Below are 21,755 nucleotides of genomic sequence, written 5' to 3' on the forward strand. Positions count from 1 at the left end.
TCACCATTATCTCTGCAAATTCCCCGCACAATGTATCCCGGGTGCAGTTCTTGCAAATCTCTGCTGCATCATCCCCAGAGGTATTTCTCCAGATTGGGTGGAAGCGGTATTCTTTAACGCTGTAATTTAACTTAAACTTCAACCATATTTCAGCTCTGTGTAACTGACCTTCAGCTCTTCCTGAACCTCTTCATTTATTTACTTCTGGATCAGCGGGAGAGGAAAGAAAATGTCTCCACCTTTCATTTGCGCTAGATCTAAGTTAGTTGTTCTAAAATAACATTTACCTTAATATCCAGAGGTACTGAGTTAAAATAGAACCCTGGGAGTAGAAATCATTGAAAAATAGATGAGGTGCTCGCAATTTGATGGTGACCAAACGGTACACAGTAACGGTGCTCATACTCTGACTGTGGTCACTTGGCCATGGTATCAAGTGCGACTGGGCAATATCTCAAAATAAAACTCTTCATTCAATTTTTGTGATGATTTTCTTCCCACTTTCCTGCCCGCGGCATAATATTTTACACTGTACCCCTGTTAGCTCTGGATATTGTTAGTGAGGTCCAATATGATTCACTGGTCCTGCTTCTCCGATTGTTACTCAGGGGCTGTGCAGTGGAACAAGATTCCCTAAATTCAATTCCGAGAATTGTGATATTCTTGGCCGAATGGCAATTTGTCATGAATGAAAATTAAACATTTCAATGCATACATGGAAAAATAATACAGGGGAATTAAGTATCAACATTATAAAATCGCTATATTGAAATAGTGGCAGCAATAAGACATGAAAACCTAGGAGCATAAATTGTCCATTCGGCCCATCAAGTCTGCTCCGACTATTCAAGGAGATCATGGCTTGTCTAATATAATCCTTAATTCAGTTGAACAAAGCTGAATCATCGTTAACTTCGGGTAGGAAAACCCCTGTGCCCTGGTGTGGCGGCGGGGGGGGGGGGGGGGGGGGGGGACCTGCTTGAATTCTTGACGCTTGAAAAGGTCAAATTTGAACTGAGGGGCAGATGGAGGAGTTCTACAATTCATGGACATTATTCATTATGCACTTTTGAGAATTGGATCACATCGAACATTAGGGTGTTGGGGCTGGGAGGATCGGGGGAGAGGGGACTGTATGTGTTAATGGTGATTATGGGTGATTCCAGATTCCTTTTTGTCATTTGTTTCTGTTGAAATGCGGGCAAATGTTTGGGGGTTGGTGGGAGGGTGAAATCGTTGTTACTGATATGGGGATTGATATTAAATTCGTTACTGATTATTGTTTATTGTTAGGTGTAAAATTGGGAAAAATGTGAAACAGGAGGAGAATACTTTTTTTTTAAACATCTGTGGGGAAAGACGTGGACAATGAACGTGAACTGTATTCTACAGAAATTGATCACATTATCAATTAACAGAAAAGATGCTCAGTATTTTCAAGAATTACAGACATTATTTGACAGAATTATTTGGAAGTACGGCTAATATTTATCCTATAAAGTTAGTATCCTCAAAAAAACTTGGGATCTTAATAAGATTATCTCCGAGGAAATTAGCAATTTTGATTAAGGATCCAATAATTAGGAAGCTTGTTACAATTATTGAAAGCTCTCAAAAATGCTACATGGGTCATTATCAATAAACACAAGAGCAGAAGAGAGAAAAATAAGAGAGATACACAATAAGAGACTTGAGAAAGAAAAAGAGGAAAAATAATGGAGGAAATGGAAAACAGAAGCTGAGACGGGAATCATACATGTAACCTATTTCACAACAGCTGATAACGTCACTCTGCACAAAACTACACTATTTTCAATGACAGTTCACTGATGTTGAACTGGGAAGATGAAGCGAGGAGCAGGAGGGTCGGATTGAGCGTCCACAATCTGATGAGCTATAGTTTAAGTATGAACCTACCAGGGACACTGACTGCTGCCAACACCGGGTAGTAAATTTTCTGGATGTCTCCCAGCGCCCACAGAATCCTGAGCTTGGTCAGAAAAGAAAGAGCCATTTTCACCCTGGCAGGAAGACTGGATGAGTGAATGACCCTGCCGCCGGTTGCAAATCTCCCAGTGACACAGTGGAAATATGCCTCCTTATTTATAGCAGAGTGGATCCACCAGGTCATAAAATCGGGTCCCGTGGTGACAGGGCTTACTCACAGTCCCTGAGCAAACAGGTGAAGTCAACAACTCTCACTCTAAGATTCATTTTCTCAATAAAATAGTCAAAGGACACTATGTTAGCTGAATGTCAACATGGGTAAGAAATATTTCATTGCTTGGAGAGTGAAAAGCTGTAAAAGATTTCAGCAAAAGCAGAATTCACCCCCGTGCTATTTGTCCCTTCCAGGCATGCTATTCCAGAGCTGCCTAGCAGCTCATTGAACCGCATTATGGACATTCCTGTTGTGACCAACTTGTCTTGGGGCTTAACTGGAACACAGACGTTCTGGACCAGCCTCAGTGGAGGCCCGCACCTCGCCACCCAGGACCACCCCCAGCCAAGTCAATGGATCTTGTTACGGTGAATGGCAATAACATTCCCAAAATCCATCACAGCGCCCAATCCCGGCAGCTTGATTCCCAAAAATATGGACGGAGCTGAGGACTGTTTCCAAAGTTTCCTGATTTTATTTCAGCATCAGCATTATTTGGTGTTCACTGTGGAGAATCAATCAAACATGTTCTGGCCATTAATTCTGGGCCTGATTAATTGGGCTGTCACAGTGGAGGACTGATTGGTAGAATCATGGAATCCCAATAGTGCAGAAGGAGGCCATTTGGCCCATCGAGTCTGCACAAACCCTCTGAAAGAGCGTCCTCTCCTGGCCCACTCCTGTCCTCCTCCTCCATCCCCCCAACCCCACCTAACATTTGGATCCTAAGGTGCACATCATTGGACATTGGGAGGAATCCAGAGCACCCGGAGGAAACCCGCGCAGACACAAAGAGAAAGTGAAAACACCACACAGGCAGTCACCCGAGGTCAGAATCGAATCTGGGCCGTGGATTCCTGGTGCTGTGAGGCAACAGTGCTGACCACTGTGCCGCCATGTCGACCCCAAGTTCAGACAAAAAGATTCCTTCTTCTGCCCAGTTATCATGCTGAGATATTTGAGCTAACCCGTTTAGTGTGTGTACGTCACTGCCCGTCTCAACATTGCAGAATAATTGTTGAAGATTCTCTCACAGGTTTGACATACTTTTAGCAAATTATGAAATGTTGACAATGTTGAGCTGGGCACGCCAGATTGAGACTGCGGAACTGGACTGGGGAACAGAGATCACTCTGTTGAGCGGGATATATTACCTGTGGTAAATATAGACCATGGGAAAGAGATCACCGAGGTGCTCAGTTTTGTGGTATCAGAAACCGTGTACGGATATTCCACACCCTCTCCTCCTCCCTCCCTACCATCACCCCCAAATGAAAAATTGGACAAGCCAATTGGATTGTTGATTGAGGGTGGTGACCTCACCCTGTACAGAATTCAAACACACCAGTGCACGCCAACAAAGAACGTTAGTCAATAAGAATAGAGCGCATGGGGTTGGGTGGGATGGAAACTTCCAGTTTGCATTGAGAATTGGTACCAATTGAAATAAGCCGATGGTTCACGGGATTGAAGGCCGTTGCTGGTGCTACACCACAAGGAACAGCTGTTAACAATTTGAATGAATGATTATTTTCGCGTTTATAGATCTGGTTGGACAATCCTTTCCTGATATGTAGTGACCATAAAATATATATTTGATATATTCATCCCTGCATCAATCTTGCCAATCTACTCGGCATCATCTCCAATATATTTACAGACTGTACAAAACATTGGTTAGACTGCACCTGGAGAACTGTACACAGTTTTTTTCTCCTTACTTGAGGGCGGATGTAGTTGCATTGCTCGCAGTTCAGAGAAGGTTCACGAGATTGATTCCGGAGGTAAAGGGTCTGTCACATGAAGAGAAATTGAAGAGTTAGGTCCGTACACTCTCGAGTTTCGGAGAATGAGAGGAGATCAGATTGAACATAGAACACAGAACATTACAACCCAGTACGGGCCCTTCGGCCCTCGATGTTGCGCCGACCCGTGAAACCATCTGAAGCCTATCTAACCTACACTATTCCATTTTCATCCATATGTCTATCCAGTGACCACTTAAATGCCCTTAAATTTGGCGAGTCTACTATTGCTGCAGGCAGGGCGTTCCACGCCCCTACTACTCTCTGAGTAAAGAAACTGCCTCTGACATCTGTCCTATATCTACCACCCCTCAATTTAAAGCTATGTCCTCTCGTGTTGGTCATCACCATTCGAGGAAAATGACTCTCACGGTCCACCCTATCTAACCCTCTGACTATCTTATATGTATCTATTAAGTCACCTCTCAGCCTTCTCCTCTCTAACGAAAACAACCTCAAGTCCCTGAGCCATTCCTCGTAAGACCATCTCTCCATACCAGGAAACATCCTGGTAAATCTCCTCTGAACCCTTTCCAAAGCTTCCACATCCTTCCTATAATGTGGTGACCAGAGCTGCACGCAGTACTCCAGGTGCGCCCGCACCATAGTTTTGTACAGCTGCAGCATGACCTCGTGGCTCAGAAACTCAATCCCCCTACTGATAAAGGCTAGCACACCATATGCCTTCTAAACAGCCTTATTAACCTGGGTGGAAACTTTCAGGGATTTATGTACATGGATGCCGAGATCTCTCTGTTCATCTTCACTACCAAGAATCTTGCCATTAGCCCAGTACTCTGCATTCCTGTTACTACTTCCAAAGTGAACCACCTCACACTTTTCTGCATTCAACTCCATCTGCCACCTCTCAGCCCAGCTCTGCAGCTTATCTATGTCCCACTGTATCCTATAACATCCTTCAACACTATCCATAACTCCACCGACCTTCGTGTCATCTGCAAATTTACTAACCCATCCTTCTACACCCTCTTCCAGGTCATTTATAAAAGTGACAAACAGCAGTGGCCCCAAAGCAGATCCTTGCGGTACACCACTAGTAACTGAACTCCAGGATGAACATTTGCCATCAACCACCACCCTCTATCTTCTTTCAGCTAGCCAATTACTGATCCAAACCGCTAAATCACCTTCAATCCCATATTTCAGTGTGTTCTGCAATAGCCTACCGTGGGGAACATTATCAAACGCCTTACTGAAATCCATATACACCACATCAACCGCTTTACCCTCATCCACCTGTTTGGTCACCATCTTAAAAAACTCAATAAGGTTTGTGAGGCATGACCTACCCTTCACAAAACCGTGTTGACTATCGCTAATCAACTTGTTCTTTTCAAGATGATTATAAACCCTATCTCTTATAACATTTTCCAACATTTACCCACAACCGAAGTAACCGAGGTATAGAAGACGACAAAAGGCATGGACAACGCATTAGTGGAGTGTATGGCGCCTCTTGTGGAGAGTGGCAGGTCATAGTTTTAGGATAAGGGGCAGCAGATTTAGAACAAATATGAGGAGAAATTACTTCTTTTAAAAGGCCGTGAATCTGTGGAATTCACTATCCCAGAAAGCGCTGAATGCTGGGGACACTGAGTAAGGTTAAGGAGGGAATAGACAGATTTTTGATGAGGAAAGGGTTGAAGGGTTATGGAGAACGGGCAGGAAAGTGGAGTTGAGGCCAAGAGAAAATCAGCCATGAATGTATTGAATGGCGGAGCGAGCTCAAGGGCTTTAATTGCCTAACACTGGTCCTCGTTGTTCTGTTTTTATAATGAGGCGACTTGAACAGAACGCAATAATCAAAATGTGGTCGAACCAAGTTATGTTGAAGATTGGTCTTAGACCCAAAACGTCTCTACAAATGCTGTCTGGATCTACTTAGGATTTATGTTCCCAGTTGAGATTTGTGACAGCTGCACTATACTGTTTTTGTACTGATGTGAAGAAGAAAGAACAAAGAATAAAGGAACATGCAACATACAAGCAAGCCATTCAGCCCTCCAAGCCTGCGCTGATCATGCTGCCCTGCTAACCTCAAATCTTCTACACTTCCGAGTGCCGTCGCCCTCTGTTCCCATCCTACTCATGTATTTGTCAAGACGCCCCTTGAACGTCATTTTCGTCAATGCCTCCACCACCCCTTCTGTCTCCCACTACCCTCTGTGTAAAACCTTCCCTCACACATCTCCTCGAAACGTTGCCCTCAGATCTTAAACCTATATCCCCCAGTAATTGACTCTTCCACTCTGGGAAAAACCTTTAACTGTGTATAACCGATGCTACACACAGATTTAGCAAAGACGTTCGTACTTTCCAATTTACTCGACCAGAATCAAAGGTGAATGTTTGGGTTCCCTTTCCAACAACCTGGCCCAGATTTGAGGCTGCTTTAAGTGATTGGTGCACTTATAGCCTCGAATCCTTTCGTTCTCTTCGAATTGCCACTTTCTCTCCATCCTTCCTACCGAAATATTCTACCTGCACTCCACCATCTGGGACTGGACACAACCAAACTCGACCACCCCGCATGCCATGTCACAACTAATTGGTCTATCTAGTGTATTGGGATTATTTTACACAGTGCTGTGAGACTGAGATTGGGGAAGGGTCAGTGTGGACCACCCAGGCCTCGCTTACCCAAGTGTAAGTTCGCAGGGGCTGGCTTAGCTAGGGGCTGGTTTAGCTCACTTGGCTAAATCGCTGGCTTTTATAGCAGACCAAGCAGACCAACAGCACGGTTCGATTCCCGCACCAGCCTCCCCGGACAGGCGCCGGAATGTGGCGACTAGGGGATTTTCACAGTAACTTCATTGAAACCTGCTCGTGACAATGAGCGATGTTCGGGTGGAGGTGTGGGTTTGGGGAGCGTGCTCTTTCTAAAAGACGGTGCAGATGCAATGGTCGAATGGCCTCCTTCTGCACTGCAGATTCTGTGAATCCATTAAATATGACCTTGTCCACTTGGACTGGAATAATAGAAAACACAGAATTAAAAATATTCACATTTTTACAGAATGCGCGTTGCAGGGGAACAAACCGCCCCTTTGTATGAAACACACATAGGTCAATTTGCACGCACAGCAAGTGATTCAGAAGGCAAAGTGAAGGTTCATCTTTATTAACTGCAGGAGGGATGGCATATAAAAGCATGGACGCCTGTGAAGGACATTGGTGAGACAGCTCCAAGGAAACTGCTGCGTACATACCCACAATTGTAGAGAGTTTTGGTCACCTTACTTAAGGAGACATATAAGTGCATCAGAGGCAGTTCCAAGAAGATTTAGTAGGTTGATTTATAGGATTAAAGTGTTGACTTTTAATTAAATACTTAGCAGGAATTGCTTATACCCATTGAAAATACTGTGAAGGGATCTCATAGAAACATCTGAAACTGGTCTAAGAGAAAAAGGTTCATCCTCTATTTCTTCTATTCCAATCCCACTTAATTCATAACCCTTCGATCCACCTTCTGCGATCTAACCCCTGAACCATCCCCAATGCACTCAGAACTTCCCGAGTTGCAGTCCATTCTGGATGAAATGAGCCAGTGTTCACTACAGTTTTGGCATGACTCCCTTCTCGGTGCACTAATAATCAAAGCCAAAGCTCTGGTACTTCTTTCAATTATTTATCGGGGAGGGGGGCACCATTTATTGTTTATCGAGAATTTCCCTTGACCTGGGTATCTTGCTAACCGTTAATCACATTGCTGCGGGTCCCTGTAATCACTGTGTAAGAACCATTAGCGAAGCACATGTTTTTTTAAGCAACAAAACTTTTTATTGAATTCAGGTTTTGCTCTCTGCCTGTAGCAGTGTTCTAACCCAGATCCCCCAGAGCTTTTACCCAGGGTCTCTGGATGACCTACCCAGTGATAGTCCCACTGTGCCACCTCCCTGAGCCGTTCACAGATAACCAGCACCTTCTGCTCTTGCACTCCACTTAGAATTGTCTCATTTATTGCCTTCCTGGTAGCATGCGGCCAAAATGAATAGACGCACACTTCTCTCTGTTGAATTATGAAACTGGGGTCCTAACGCTATCTCTCAGAGAATCGCGCAATATATCTTCTTCCAGTCAAATATTGGCCATGAAATGAAAAGAAAATTGCTTATTGTCACGAATAGGCTTCAATGAAGTTACTGTGAAAATCCCCTAGTCGCCACATTCCGGCGCCCGTCTGGGAAGGCTTTACAGGAATCGAACCGTGCTGTTGGCCTGCTCTCAAAGCCAGCGAGTTAGCCATGTGCTAAACAGCCCCTTGGTAATGAGACCAATGTCATTTTTATTTCCTGAGCTCCAGCATTTTAGTTAAATTCCCCTGTGGGATGGCACCTTGATGAATGGCTTTGGGAAGGCCGTGTGCACCGCATTTGGCCAATCGATACCTACAGTGCAGAATGAGGCATTTCGGCCCATCGAGTCTGCACTGATCTTCGAAAGTCCACCTTACCTATGCCCAATCCCCCACCCTATTCCCGCAACCACACCCTAAGGGGCGATTTAGCTTTGCCAATCCACATAACCTGAATATCTTTGGACTGTGGAAGGACACTGGAGCTTCCGGAGCAAACTCATGCCGACACGAGGAGAAAATACAAAATCCACATAGATAGTCACCCGAGGTCGGAATCAAACTCGGATCCCTGGCGCTGTAAGAACAGCACTGCTAATCACATTTCCACCGTGCCACCCAGTTAATCACTGGGAGGGTGTTGGGCTAGACCCATCATGTTAGTTGAGCACAACTTGTCCTTAGCACCTCAATCTGCATTTGTCCAAGTGACTCTTTATTTTGTCCTGGATTATCCTTCATAAAAACGTCCCCCACCCTTTAGATCCTTCATCTTTCCCTATGCCTTGCCCCTGATGATGGGAGATCATGATTATCAGTCCTACCATTTTCCTTCTGGGAAATGTTCTTGCAGTTTACTCTGCCAAGTTTGACTTCGATAACGAGGCCAGGTCAGTTCAGGCCTCATTGAATTTGGCCCAGCCACAAGTTATTAGTTTTACTGCGCATTGCTCCATGGTAGTCCATTTAAACGTTACGATTGGTTAATTTCTCTGGCTTTCTCACTTCATGGGACATCTTCACTGCCCTAGAGTTGCGAATCATGGCTTTTACGTTGATACTGTTATCAGGCAAGGCTAACAAGCCTGAAGTATCCCATCAGTTGGATAACAAACTGGCTAACCGATAGAAGACAGAAAATGGTGGTGGATGGCAAATATTCAGCCTGGAGCCCAGTTATCAGTGGCGTACCGCAGGGATCAGTTCTGGGTCCTCTGCTGTTTGAGATTTTCATTAACGACTTTGATGAGGGAGTTGAAGGGTGGGTCAGTAAATTTGCAGATGATACGAAGATTGGTGGAGTTGTGGATAGTGAGGAGGGCTGTTGTCGACTTCAAAGAGACATAGATAGAATGCAGAGCTGGGCTCAGAAGTGGCAGATGGAGTTTAACCCTGACAAGTGTGAGGTTGTCCATTTTGGAAGGACAAATATGAATGCGGAATACAGGGTTAATGGTAGGGTTCTTGGCAATGTGGAGGAGCAGAGAGATCTTGGGGTCTATGTTCATAGATATTTGAAAGTTGCCAGTCAAGTGGATAGAGCTGTGAAGAAGGCCTATGATGTGCTTGCGTTCATTAGCAGAGGGATTGAATTTAAGAGCCGTGAGGTGATGATGCAGCTGTACAAAACCTTGGTCAGGCCACATTTGGAGTACTGTGTGCAGTTCTGGTCACCTCATTTTAGGAAGGATGTGGAAGCTTTGGAAAAGGTGCAAAGGAGATTTACCAGGATGTTGCCTGGAATGGAGAGTAGGTCATACGAGGAAAGGTTAAGGGTGCTAGGCCTTTTCTCATTAGAACGGAGAAGGATGAGGGGCGACTTGATAGAGTTTTATAAGATCATTAGGGGAATAGATAGAGTAGACAGTCAGAGACTTTTTCCCCGGGTGGAACACACCATTACAAGGGGACATAAATTTAAGATAAATGGTGGAAGATATAGAGGGGATGTCAGAGGCAGGTTCTTTACCCAGAGAGTAGTGGGGGCATGGAATGCACTGCCTGTGGAAGTAGTTGAGTCGGAAAAGTTAGGGACCTTCAAGCGGCTATTGGATAGGTACATGGACTAGGGTAGAATAATGGAGTGTAGGTAACTTCTTAAGGGCAGCACGGTAGCATTGTGGATAGCACAATTGCTTCACAGCTCCAGGGTCCCAAGTTCGATTTCGACTTGGGTCGCTGTCTCTGTGGAGTCTGCACATCCTCCCCATGACCGTGTGGGGTTCCTCCGGGTACTCCGGTTTCCTCCCAGAGTCCAAAGATGTGCAGGTTGGGTGGATTGGCCATGAAAAATTGTCCAAAATTCTATGATTAACCTAGGACAAAAGTTCGGCGCAACATCGTGGGCTGAAGGGCCTGTTCTGTGCTGTATTTCTCTATCTATCATCTGTTGTCTGCGGAACTCACGTTGTTGGCGTTACGTTGAATCAAAGTTGCGGCATTTGCGCAACTAAGCTAATGCGACTGGCTCCTAAATATTCCCCGATTAACACTTCATCCACATGACCTCCACCATTCCCCAGTACCAGGTACAGGAAGGTGGAAACATACGGAATGAGAAAATCCACCTGACCGCTCAGGAGAACCGTTTTGCCGCCCCGCCCTTTGCATTATCACGGCGCTGTTCGGTGTTAGAATCACACAGACCCACGCCCTTGCTTTCGTTTCCCTAATCGCCTGCTGGAGAACCTTCTCGGCTGGCGAGTTGCACCACCCACAACTGCAGACTGGCTCGCTCACCTGGCCTAATTTTTCCACCTGGAAAATATTAGGTTCACCATCCGAGGGCCTGAGGAGGGCTTCCTCAAAACCTGGAGGCTATTCACTAACTTGTCGCAAGACATGTTCGAATCCAACAACCAATAGAGTGGGGGAGAGGACAGGCAGGAACCAACACGACCAAAGGGAGCAGACAGGAACGGGAGTGGGGAATAAGGTGGGGGACAGGCCAGGCGAAACAGTAAACTGGAGGCTCGAAAGTGACCGACACAGAGGTCAGAGGGTCGAGCATAAGCACCCAAGTAAGAGAACTCGCAAAGGTAGGACTGCAACAGCATAAGCAGAGGCGAAAAGAAAAGAGGGTGGCCAAATGTCAACCGGAAGGGGCGAAGGGAGATGGAAGGCATCCTCCAGGTGTAAACACCAGACATCTACCCACGGTAAAGTAAAAGCCAAGGAAAGGCCCCTGAAATAGCCAATGAAGGGGGTTGTAGGCCGCGGCGGGGTGGGGCGGCGGCGCGGGGTATCACAGAAAAAGAACAACTTCGAAATTGTCACCGTTGATTATACCTTTAATGAGTGTACAGTGTATAAAATGTAAACTCTTCAATAAGACATGAAATAAATATGCCTTAACAGTGGCCTGGTCCAAATAAGACCAAGACGATAAGACAGAACAGGACCATAAGACATAAGGAGCAGAATTAGGCCACTCGGCCCATCGAGTCTGCTCCGCTATTCAATAATGGCTGATATTTTCTCATCGCCATTCTCCTGCCTTCTTCCCATAACCACTGATCCCCTTATTAATCAATAACCTATCGATCTCTGTCTTAAAGGCACTCAATGATTTGGCCTTCACGGTCTTCTGCGGCAAAGAGTTCCACAGATTTACCACACTCTGTCTGAAGAAATTCCTCCTTATCTCTGTTTCGTAAGATCATCCTTTTCGTCTGAGAATGAGTCCTCTGCTTCTAGTTTTTCCGTCAAGTGGAAACAGCCTCTCGACGTCCACACTATCCAGGCCTCGCAATATCTTGTAAGTTTCAATAAGATCCCCCCTCATCCTTCTAAACTCCAACGAGTACAGACTCAGAGTCCAAAACCGTTCCTCATTTGTCAAGCTCCTCATTCCAGTGATCATTCTTCTGAACCACCTCTGGATCCTTTCCAAGGCCAGCACGTCTTTACTTAATACGGGGCCCAAAACTGCTCACAATACTCCAAATAGGGTCTGACCAGAGCTTTATACATCATCAGAAGTACATCGGTGGGCTTGTGATCTAGTCCTCTCGACATGAATGCTAGCATTGCATTTGCCTTCCTAATTGCCGACTGAATGCGCACCTTAACCTTAAGAGAATTGTGAACAAGGATTCCCAAGTCCTTTTGTGTTTCTGATTTTCTAAGCATTTCCCCATTTAGAAAATAGTCTATGCCTCCATTCCCCCTTCCAAAGTGCATAACATCACACTTTCCCACATTCTATTCCATCAGGCACGTATTTGCCCCCTCTCCCAGCCTGTCTAAGTCATTCTGTAGCCCGTCTGCTTCCTCAGTACTACCTGTCCTTCTATAGATCATTGCATCATCTGCAAACTTAGCAACAGTACCTTCAGTTTCGTCTTCCAGATCATTAATGTATATTGTGGAAAGTTGTGGCGCCAGCACTGACCCCTGAGGCACACCACTAGTCACCATCCCGAAAAAGGCCCCCTTTTCCAACTCTCTGTCTTCTGCCATTCAGCCAATCTTCGATCCATGCCAGGATCTTACCCTTAACACCATGGGTTCTTAACTTACTTAACTGTCTCTTATGCGGAACCTTGTCAAAGGCCTTCTGGAAATCTGAATAAATCACGTCCACTGGTTCTCCTTTGTCTAAGTTCCTTGTTACTTCCTCAAAGAACAAGACGAGGTGCATCCATGCCAGAAGGTCTCACCCGATCCCAGAAGACGTCTGCCCATCGTCGTAACAAGGTCAATAAGTGATTGGCAGCAAATGATGACTTTTCCACTCATATTCACGTCAATGAAAGAATATACAAACTTAACAACATATTTTTAATTCTAAAATTAAGGCAACCACGCTATTAAATTTATCCTACTTATTTATTTGTTTTCATCTCGTCCATTATCGTCACTGCCTCATCTAATTTGTTACATAGGCAAAACCACATTCTTCATGCAAAGCACTCATGCCCCCGGCTTCCACGAGAAGATTGTTATTTTGGTATCCAACCAGATTGGCTTTTCTTTTAACTGCATTCATTATGGTAACGATTTTCTTTTACAGACAAAAGCAATTAATCTCTTCTCTCAAATTGCAACAGCTGGTCCTCAGCTTTGCCTTCATATTCTTTTAACTTTCATCCCTGCATTTTCCAAAATACTCCTGCAACTTACTGTGTGAGATCTTGTTATCGGATTCGTTTGGCCATCATGACCAGGGGATATTTCAAACCATTCTTCAACTCCTTTCTGAATTGACTTTGAGTAACTGTATAAATAAAAGTGTTGGTGCAGCAACTCAGGAGCTGGAGCATGAAGCCAATTTCAGGTACAAATGTGGGCAGAGGAACTGAATATCTCAGGTAATCCAATCGTCTCAATATAGAACAGGATATAAACAGCGCCCACAGCAGCATGAAGTTCCCCGATATTAGAAACAACAACATCATGGATTTCCGTCGCTTTCTCATTTCTGGATCATTTGGAATGTCCCCAGGGCTCCGACACTGGAGTCTCCTACGGGCTCTGCTGGCCACTAAAACGTTTCTGACCGTTAATACATTTAACAGTAGAATCAAAACAAATGGAACAAATGGTGTTATAATGTAATACATAAATTCGACTAGAGCCAAGGTCAGTGATTGAGAAGCATTGGGCATCACAAAGCAAAACCAAGGCGTGTTTGAAAGCCAATATTTACCTGTGTATAGAAAATACCAGAAAGTGTTCTTTAAACAGCTCAGTGCAGTCACCGTTCCGACAACCACAGCAGCTGTTTTCGCAGTGCAATATTTAGCCTTTAGCTTCTGACAACTAATGGCGACATATCTATCAAAGGTGAAGGTGACAGTAAACCAGACAGAACAGTCTGTGACAACATAAAGCACAACAGCATGGATATTACAAACTCTAACATAGAGCAGAAAAGTAAATTGCTCACGATAAACAATGGGAATATGTCTAAGAATTAGATCAATGACAACGATCAGTAGATCCGCCACTGCCATGGCCACCAGGTAGCGAGTCACACATTTGGAGAGGCCGCACTTTCCCCAAGACAATGTAGCAATCGTCAGCATATTAACTGTGTACAACAGAAAAGTAGTGAGTTTATACAGCAGACTACAGTTAATAACAGTATCTTGGTGTATTTCTGATGAAATAACAAGGTTGACGGTGGAATACACATAGTAACATTCTTCACATTAATCATGAAACCTTTGTTTGGCTTTGCATGGACTGTTGAATCCAACATGTCTATATTTCACAGTGCTTCTTATGGATAGGAGTTAAATCAAAGTAATCACTAACGAATAATGCTCACTTGATCCAATGTCTAAAAAGAGAAACTGAATTTAAATTAATATAAAAGCACAAAATCAGAACTTTTAAGTCACTTTTACCATCAAAGCAGGTTTGGTCATTTAGCATCTTTTAGGATTGTAAAATACTCAACGAGGCCAAATGACCATACGACAAAGCAGCAGATTTAGGTCATTCAGCCCATCAAGATTCACAAGGAGGAGGTGTTAGCAATTTTGAAAAGTGTAAAAATAGATAATTCCCCTAGGCCAGATGGGATTTATCCTAGGATTCTCTGGGAAGCCAGGGAGGAGATTGCAGAGCCTTTGTCCTTGATCATTATATCGTCTTTGTCGACAGGAATAGTGCCGGAAGACAGGAGGATAGCAAATGTTGTCCCCTTGTTCAAGAAGGAGAGTAGAGACAACCCTGGTAATTATTGACCTGTGAGCCTTACTTCGGTTGTAGGTAAAATGTTGGAAAAGGTTATGAGAGATAGGGTTTATAATCATCTTGAAAAGAACAAGTTGATTAGCGATAGTCAACACGGTTTTGTGAAGGGCAGGTCATGCCTCACAAAACTCATTGAGTTTTTTGAGAAGGTGACCAAACAGGTGGATGAGGGTAAAGCGGTTGATGTGGTGTATATGGATTTCAGTCAGGCGTTTGATAAGGTTCCCCACGGTAGGCTATTGCAGAAAACAAGGAAGTATGGGGTTGAAGGTGATTTAGCGGTTTGGATCAGTAATTGGCTAGCTGAAAGAAGACAGAGGGTGGTGGTTGATGGCAAATGTTCATCCTGGAGTTTAGTTACTAGTGGTGTACCGCAAGGATCTGTTTTGGGGCCACTGCTGTTTGTCATTTTTGTCATGATAAATGACCTGGAAGAGGGTGTAGAAGGATGGGTTAGTAAATTTACAGATGACACGAAGGTCGGTGGAGTTGTGGATAGTGCTGAAGGATGTTATAGGATACAAAGGGACATAGATAAGCTGCAGAGCTGGGCTGAGAGGTGGCAGATGGAGTTGAATGCGGAAAAGTGTGAGGTGGTTCACTTTGGAAGGAGTAACAGGAATGCAGAGTACTGGGCTAATGGCAAGTTTCTTGGTTGTCGAGATGAACAGAGAGATCTAGGCATCCAGGTACATAAATCCCTGAAAGTTACCACCCAGGTTAAGAGGGCTGTTAAGAAGGCATATGGTGTTCTAGCCTTTATCAGTAGTGGGATTGAGTTTAGGAGCCACGATGTCATGTTGCAGCTGCACATAACTCTGGTGCGGCCGCTCCTGGGGTACTGCATGCAGTTCTGGTCACCACATTATAGGAAGGATGTGCAAGCTTTGGAAAGGGTTCAAAGGAGATTTACTAGGATGTTGCCTGGTATGGAGGGAAGGTCTTACGAGGAAAAGCTCAGGGACTTGGGTTGATTTCGTTAGAGAGGAGAAGGCTGAGAGGTGATTAATAGAGACATATAAGATAGTCAGAGGGTTAGATAGGGTGGAAAGTGAAAGTCTTTCACCTCGGATGGTGATGGCTAACACGAGGGGACATAGTATTAAATTGAGGGGTGGTAGATATAGGACAGATGTCAGAGACAATTTCTTTACTCAGAGAGTAGCAGGGGTGTGGAACGCCCTGCCTGCAACAGTAGTAGACTCGCCAACTTTAAGGGCATTTAAGTGGTCACTGGATAGACATATGGATGAAAATGGAATAGTGTAGGTCAGATAGGCTTCAGATCGTCTCACAGGTCGGCGCAACATCGAGGGGCGAAGGGCCGTTCTGCGCTGTAATGTTCTATGTTCTATGTTCTAAATCTGCTCCGCCATTTAATCTTGACTTCGACGTTTCTCATCCCCATTCGCCTGCCTTCTCCCCACAATCCATGACCCCCTTATTAATCAACAACGTATCTATCTCTGTCTTAAAGACACTCAGTGATTTGGCCTCCACAGCCTTCTGTGGCAAAAATTCCACAGGTTCACCACCTGAAGAAATTCTCCTAATCTCATTTTTGATGGATCGACCCTTTAGTCTGAGTCAGAGAGACAATGAGAGATCTATAAGTGCCCTCAATGTAGCGACTTTTTTCTGTAATCCTTAATAGTCTTGCTCATGAAAATCACAGCAGAAAGTTTGCAATTTTACCTTCATCCATCTCTGCAGCTTTGGTCCATAGATACATCAAGGATTCCTCCAATGTGTGTCTGAAGAGATGCTCTTAACATAGAACATAGAACAGCACAGAACAGGCCCTTCGGCCCTCAATGTTGTGCCGAGCCATGATCACCCTACTCAAACCCACGTATCCACCCTATACCCGTAACCCAACAACCCCCCCCCCCCCCCCCTTAACCTTACTTTTATTATTAGGACATTACGGGCAATTTAGCATGGCCAATCCACCTAACCCGCACATCTTTGGACTGTGGGAGGAAACCGGAGCACCCGGAGGAAACCCACACACACAGGGGAGGACGTGCAGACTCCACACAGACGGTGACCCAGCCAGGAATCGAACCTGGGACCCTGGAGCTGTGAAGCATTTATGCTAACCACCATGCTACCCTGCTGCCCATCATTCCTGATGCGCTTGCTCTCATGCTAAATATACTCTCCCTTGCCTTCCCCCACTTCTGAATCTACAAATCAAACCTTTAATCACCTGATATTCGTCAAATATTTTGGACTTTCATCTTGCTAATTCAAGGGAATATCACCATTATCTCTGCAAATTCTCCGCACAATGTATCCCGAGTGTCATTCTTGCAAATCTCTGCTGCATCATCCCCAGAGGTATTTCTCCAGATTGGGTGGAAGCGGTATTCTTTAACGCTGTAATTTAACTTAAACTTCAACCATATTTCAGCTCTGTGTAACTGACCTTCAGCTCTTCCTGAACCTCTTCATTTATTTACTTCTGGATCAGCGGGAGAGGATAGAAAATGTCTCCACCTTTCATTTGCGCTAGATCTAAGTCAGTTGTTCTAAAATAACATTTACCTTAATATCCAGAGGTACTGAGTTAAAATAGAACCCTGGGAGTAGAAATCATTGAAAAATAGATGAGGTGCTCGCAATTGGATGGTGACCAAACGGTACACAGTAACGGTGCTCATACTCTGACTGTGATCACTTGGCCATGGTATCAAGTGCGACTGGGCAATATCTCAAAATAAAACTCTTCATTCAATTTTTGTGATGATTTTCTTCCCAGTTTCCTGCCCGCGGCATAACATTTTACCCTGTACCCCTGTTAGCTCTGGATATTGTTAGTGAGGTCCAATATGATTCACTGCTCCTGCTTCTCCGATTGTTAGTCAGGGGATGTGCAGTGGAACAAGATTCCCTAAATTCAATTCCGAGAATTTTGATATTCTTGGCCGAATGGCAATTTGTCATGAATGAAAATTAAATATTTCAATGCAGACATGGAAAAATAATACAGGGGAATTAAGTCTCAGCATTATAAAATCGCTATCTTGAAATAGTGGCAGCAATAAGACATGAAAACCTAGGAGCATAAATTGTCCATTCGGCCCATCAAGTCTGCTCCGACTATTCAAGGAGATCATGGCTAGTCTAATATAATCCTTAATTCAGATGAACAAAGCTGAATCATCGTTAACTTCGGGTAGGAAAACCCCTGTGCCCTGGTGTGACGGGGGGGGGGGGGCTGCTTGAATTCTTGACGCTTGAAAAGGTCAAATTTGAACTGAGGGGACAGATGGAGGAGTTCTACAATTCATGGACATTATTCATTATGCACTTTTGAGAATTGGATCACATCGAACATTAGGGTGTTGGGGCTGGGAGGGTCGGGGGAGAGGGGACTGTATGTGTTAATGGTGATTATGGGTGATTCCAGATTCCTTTTTGTCATTTGTTTCTGTTGACATGCGGGCAAATGTTTGGGGGTTTGGTGGGAGGGTGAAATCGTTGTTACTGATATGGGGATTGATATTACATTCGTTACTGATTATTGTTTATTGTTAGGTGTAAAATTGGGAAAAATGTGAAACAGGAGGAGAATACTTTTTTTTTTAACTTCTGTGGGGAAAGACGTGGACAATGAACGTGAACTGTATTCTACAGAAATTGATCACATTATCAATTAACAGAAAAGATGCTCAGTATTTTCAAGAATTACAGACGTTATTTGACAGAATTATTTGGAAGCACGGCTAATATTTATCCTATAAAGTTAGTATTCTCAAAAAAACTTGGGATCTTAATAAGATTATCTCCGAGGAAATTAGCAATTTTGATTAAGGATCCAATAATTAGGAAGCTTGTTACAATTATTGAAAGCTCACAAAAATGCTACATAGGCCATTATTAATAAACACAAGAGCAGAAGAGAGAAAAATAAGAGACCATAAGAGAGATACACAATAAGAGACTTGAGAAAGAAAAAGAGGAAAAATAATGGAGGAAATGGAAAACAGAAGCTGAGACGGGAATCATACATGTAACCTATTTCACAACAGCTGATAACGTCACTCTGCACAAAACGACACTATTTCCAATGACAGTTCACTGATGTTGAACTGGGAAGATGAAGCGAGGAGCAGGAGGGTCGGATTGAGCGTCCACAATCTGCTGAGCTATAGTTTAAGTATGAACCTACCAGGGACACTGACTGCTGCCAACACCGGGTAGTAAATTTTCTGTATGTCTCCCAGCGCCCACAGAATCCTGAGCTTGGTCAGAAAAGAAAGAGCCATCTTCACCCTGGCAGGAAGACTGGATGAGTGAATGACCCTGCCGCCGGTTGCAATTCTCCCAGTGACACAGTGGAAATATGCCTCCTTATTTATAGCAGAGTGGATCCACCAGGTCATAAAATCGGATCCCGTGGTGACAGGGCTTACTCACAGTCCCTGAGCAAACAGGTGAAGTCAACAACTCTCACTCTAAGGTTCATTTTCTCAATAAAATTGTCAAAGGACACTATGTTAGCTGAATGTCAACATGGGTAAGAAATGTTTCATTGCTTGGAGAGTGAAAAGCTGTAAAAGATTTCAGCAAAAGCAGAATTCACCCCCGTGCTATTTGTCCCTTCCAGGCATGCTATTCCAGAGCTGCCTAACAGCTCATTGAACCGCATTATGGACATTCCTGTTATGGCCAACTTGTCTTGGGGCTTAACTGGAACCCAGACGTTCTGGACCAGCCTCAGTGGAGGCCCGCACCTCGCCACCCAGGACCACCCCCAGCCAAGTCAATGGATCTTGTTAGGGTGAATGGCAATAACATTCCTAAAATCCATAACAGTGATTGGTAGAATCATGGAATCCCAATAGTGCAGAAGGAGGCCATTTGGCCCATCGAGTGCACCAACCCTCTGAAAGAGCGTCCTCTCCTGGCCCACTCCTCTCCTCCTCCTCCACCCCCCCAACCCCACCTAACATTTGGATCCTAAGGTGCACATCTTTGGACTTTGGGAGGAATCCGGAGCACCCGGAGGAAACACGCGCAGACACAAAGAGAAAGTGAAAACACCACACAGGCAGTCACCCGAGGTCAGAATCGAATCTGGGCCGTGGATTCCTGGTGCTGTGAGGCAACAGTGCTGACCACTGTGCCGCCATGTCGACCCCAAGTTCAGACAAAAAGATTCCTTCTTCTGCCCAGTTATCATGCTGAGATATTTGAGCTAACCCGTTTAGTGTGTGTACGTCACTGCCCGGCTCAACATTGCAGAATAGTTGTTGAAGATTCTCTCACAGGTTTGACATACTTTTAGCAAATTATGAAATGTTGACAATGTTGAGCTGGGCACACCAGATTGAGACTGCGGAACTGGACTGGGGAAAAGCGATCACTCTGTTGAGCGGGGTATATTACCTGTGGTAAATATAGACCATGGGAAAGAGATCACCGAGGTGCTCAGTTTTGTGGTATCAGAAACCGGGTACGGATATTCCACACCCTCTCCTCCTCCCTCCCTACCATCACCCACAAATTAAAAATTGGACAAGCCAATTGGATTGTTGATTGATCAGGAATACATTGAGGGTGGTGACCTCACCCTGTACAGAATTCAAACACACCAGTGCACGCCAACAAAGAACGTTAGTCAATAAGAATAGAGCGCATGGGGTTGGGTGGGATGGAAACTTCCAGTTTGCATTGAGAATTGGTACCAATTGAAATAAGCCGATGGTTCACGGGATTGAAGGCCGTTGCTGGTGCTATACCACAAGGAACAGCTGTTAACAATCTGAATGAATGATTATTTTCGAGTTTTTAGATCTGGTTGGACAATCCTTTCCTGATATGTAGTGACAATAAAATATATATTTGATATATTCATCCCTGCATCAATCTTGCCAATCTTCTCGGCATCATCTCCAATATATTTACAGACTGTACAAAACATTGGTTAGACTGCACCTGGAGAACTGTACACAGTTTTGCTCTCCTTACTTCAGGACGGATGTAGTGTTTTAGAGTTCGCAGTTTAGAGAAGGTTCACGAGATTGATTCCGGAGGTAAAGGGTCTGTCACATGAAGAGAAATTGAAGAGTCAGGTCCGTACACTCTCGAGTTTAGGAGAATGAGAGGAGATCAGATTGAACACAGAACGTAGAACATTACAGCCCAGTACGGGCCCTTCGGCCCTCGATGTTGCGCCGACCCGTGAAACCATCTGAAGCCTATCTAACCTATACTATTCCATTTTCATCCATATGTCTATCCAGTGACCACTTAAATGCCCTTAAATTTGGCGAGTCTACTACTGCTGCAGGAAAGGTGTTCCACGCCCCTAATACTCTCTGAGTAAAGAAACTGCCTCTGACATCTGTCCTATATCTACCACCCCTCAATTTAAAGCTATGTCCCCTCGTGTTGGTCATCACCATTCGAGGAAAATGACTCTCACTGTCCACCCTATCTAACCCACTGACTATCTTATATGTCTCTATTAAGTCACCTCTCAGCCTTCTCCTCTCTAACGAAAACAACCTCAAGTCCCTGAGCCTTTCCTCGTAAGACCTTCCCTCCATACCAGGCAACATCCTAGTAAATCTCCTCTGAACCCTTTCCAAAGCTTCCACATCCTTCCTATAATGTCGTGACCAGAACTCCACGCAGTACTCCAGGTGCGGCCGCACCAGAGTTTTGCACAGCTGCAGCATGACCTCGTGGCTCCGAAACTCAATCCCCCTACTGATAAAGGCTAGCATTCCATATGCCTTCTTAACAGCCCTATTAACCTGGGTGGCAACTTTCAGGGATTTATGTACCTGGATGCCGAGATCTCTCTGTTCATCTACACTACCAAGAATCTTGCCATTAGCCCAGTACTCTGCATTCCTGTTACTCCTTCTAAAGTGAACCACCTCACACTTTTCCGCACTAAACTCCATCTGCCACCTCTCAGCCCAGCTCTGCATCTTATCTATGTCCCACTGTATCCTATAACATCCTT

Source organism: Scyliorhinus canicula, chromosome 29 (genome assembly GCF_902713615.1).
Source record: "Scyliorhinus canicula chromosome 29, sScyCan1.1, whole genome shotgun sequence".
NCBI lineage: Eukaryota > Metazoa > Chordata > Chondrichthyes > Carcharhiniformes > Scyliorhinidae > Scyliorhinus > Scyliorhinus canicula.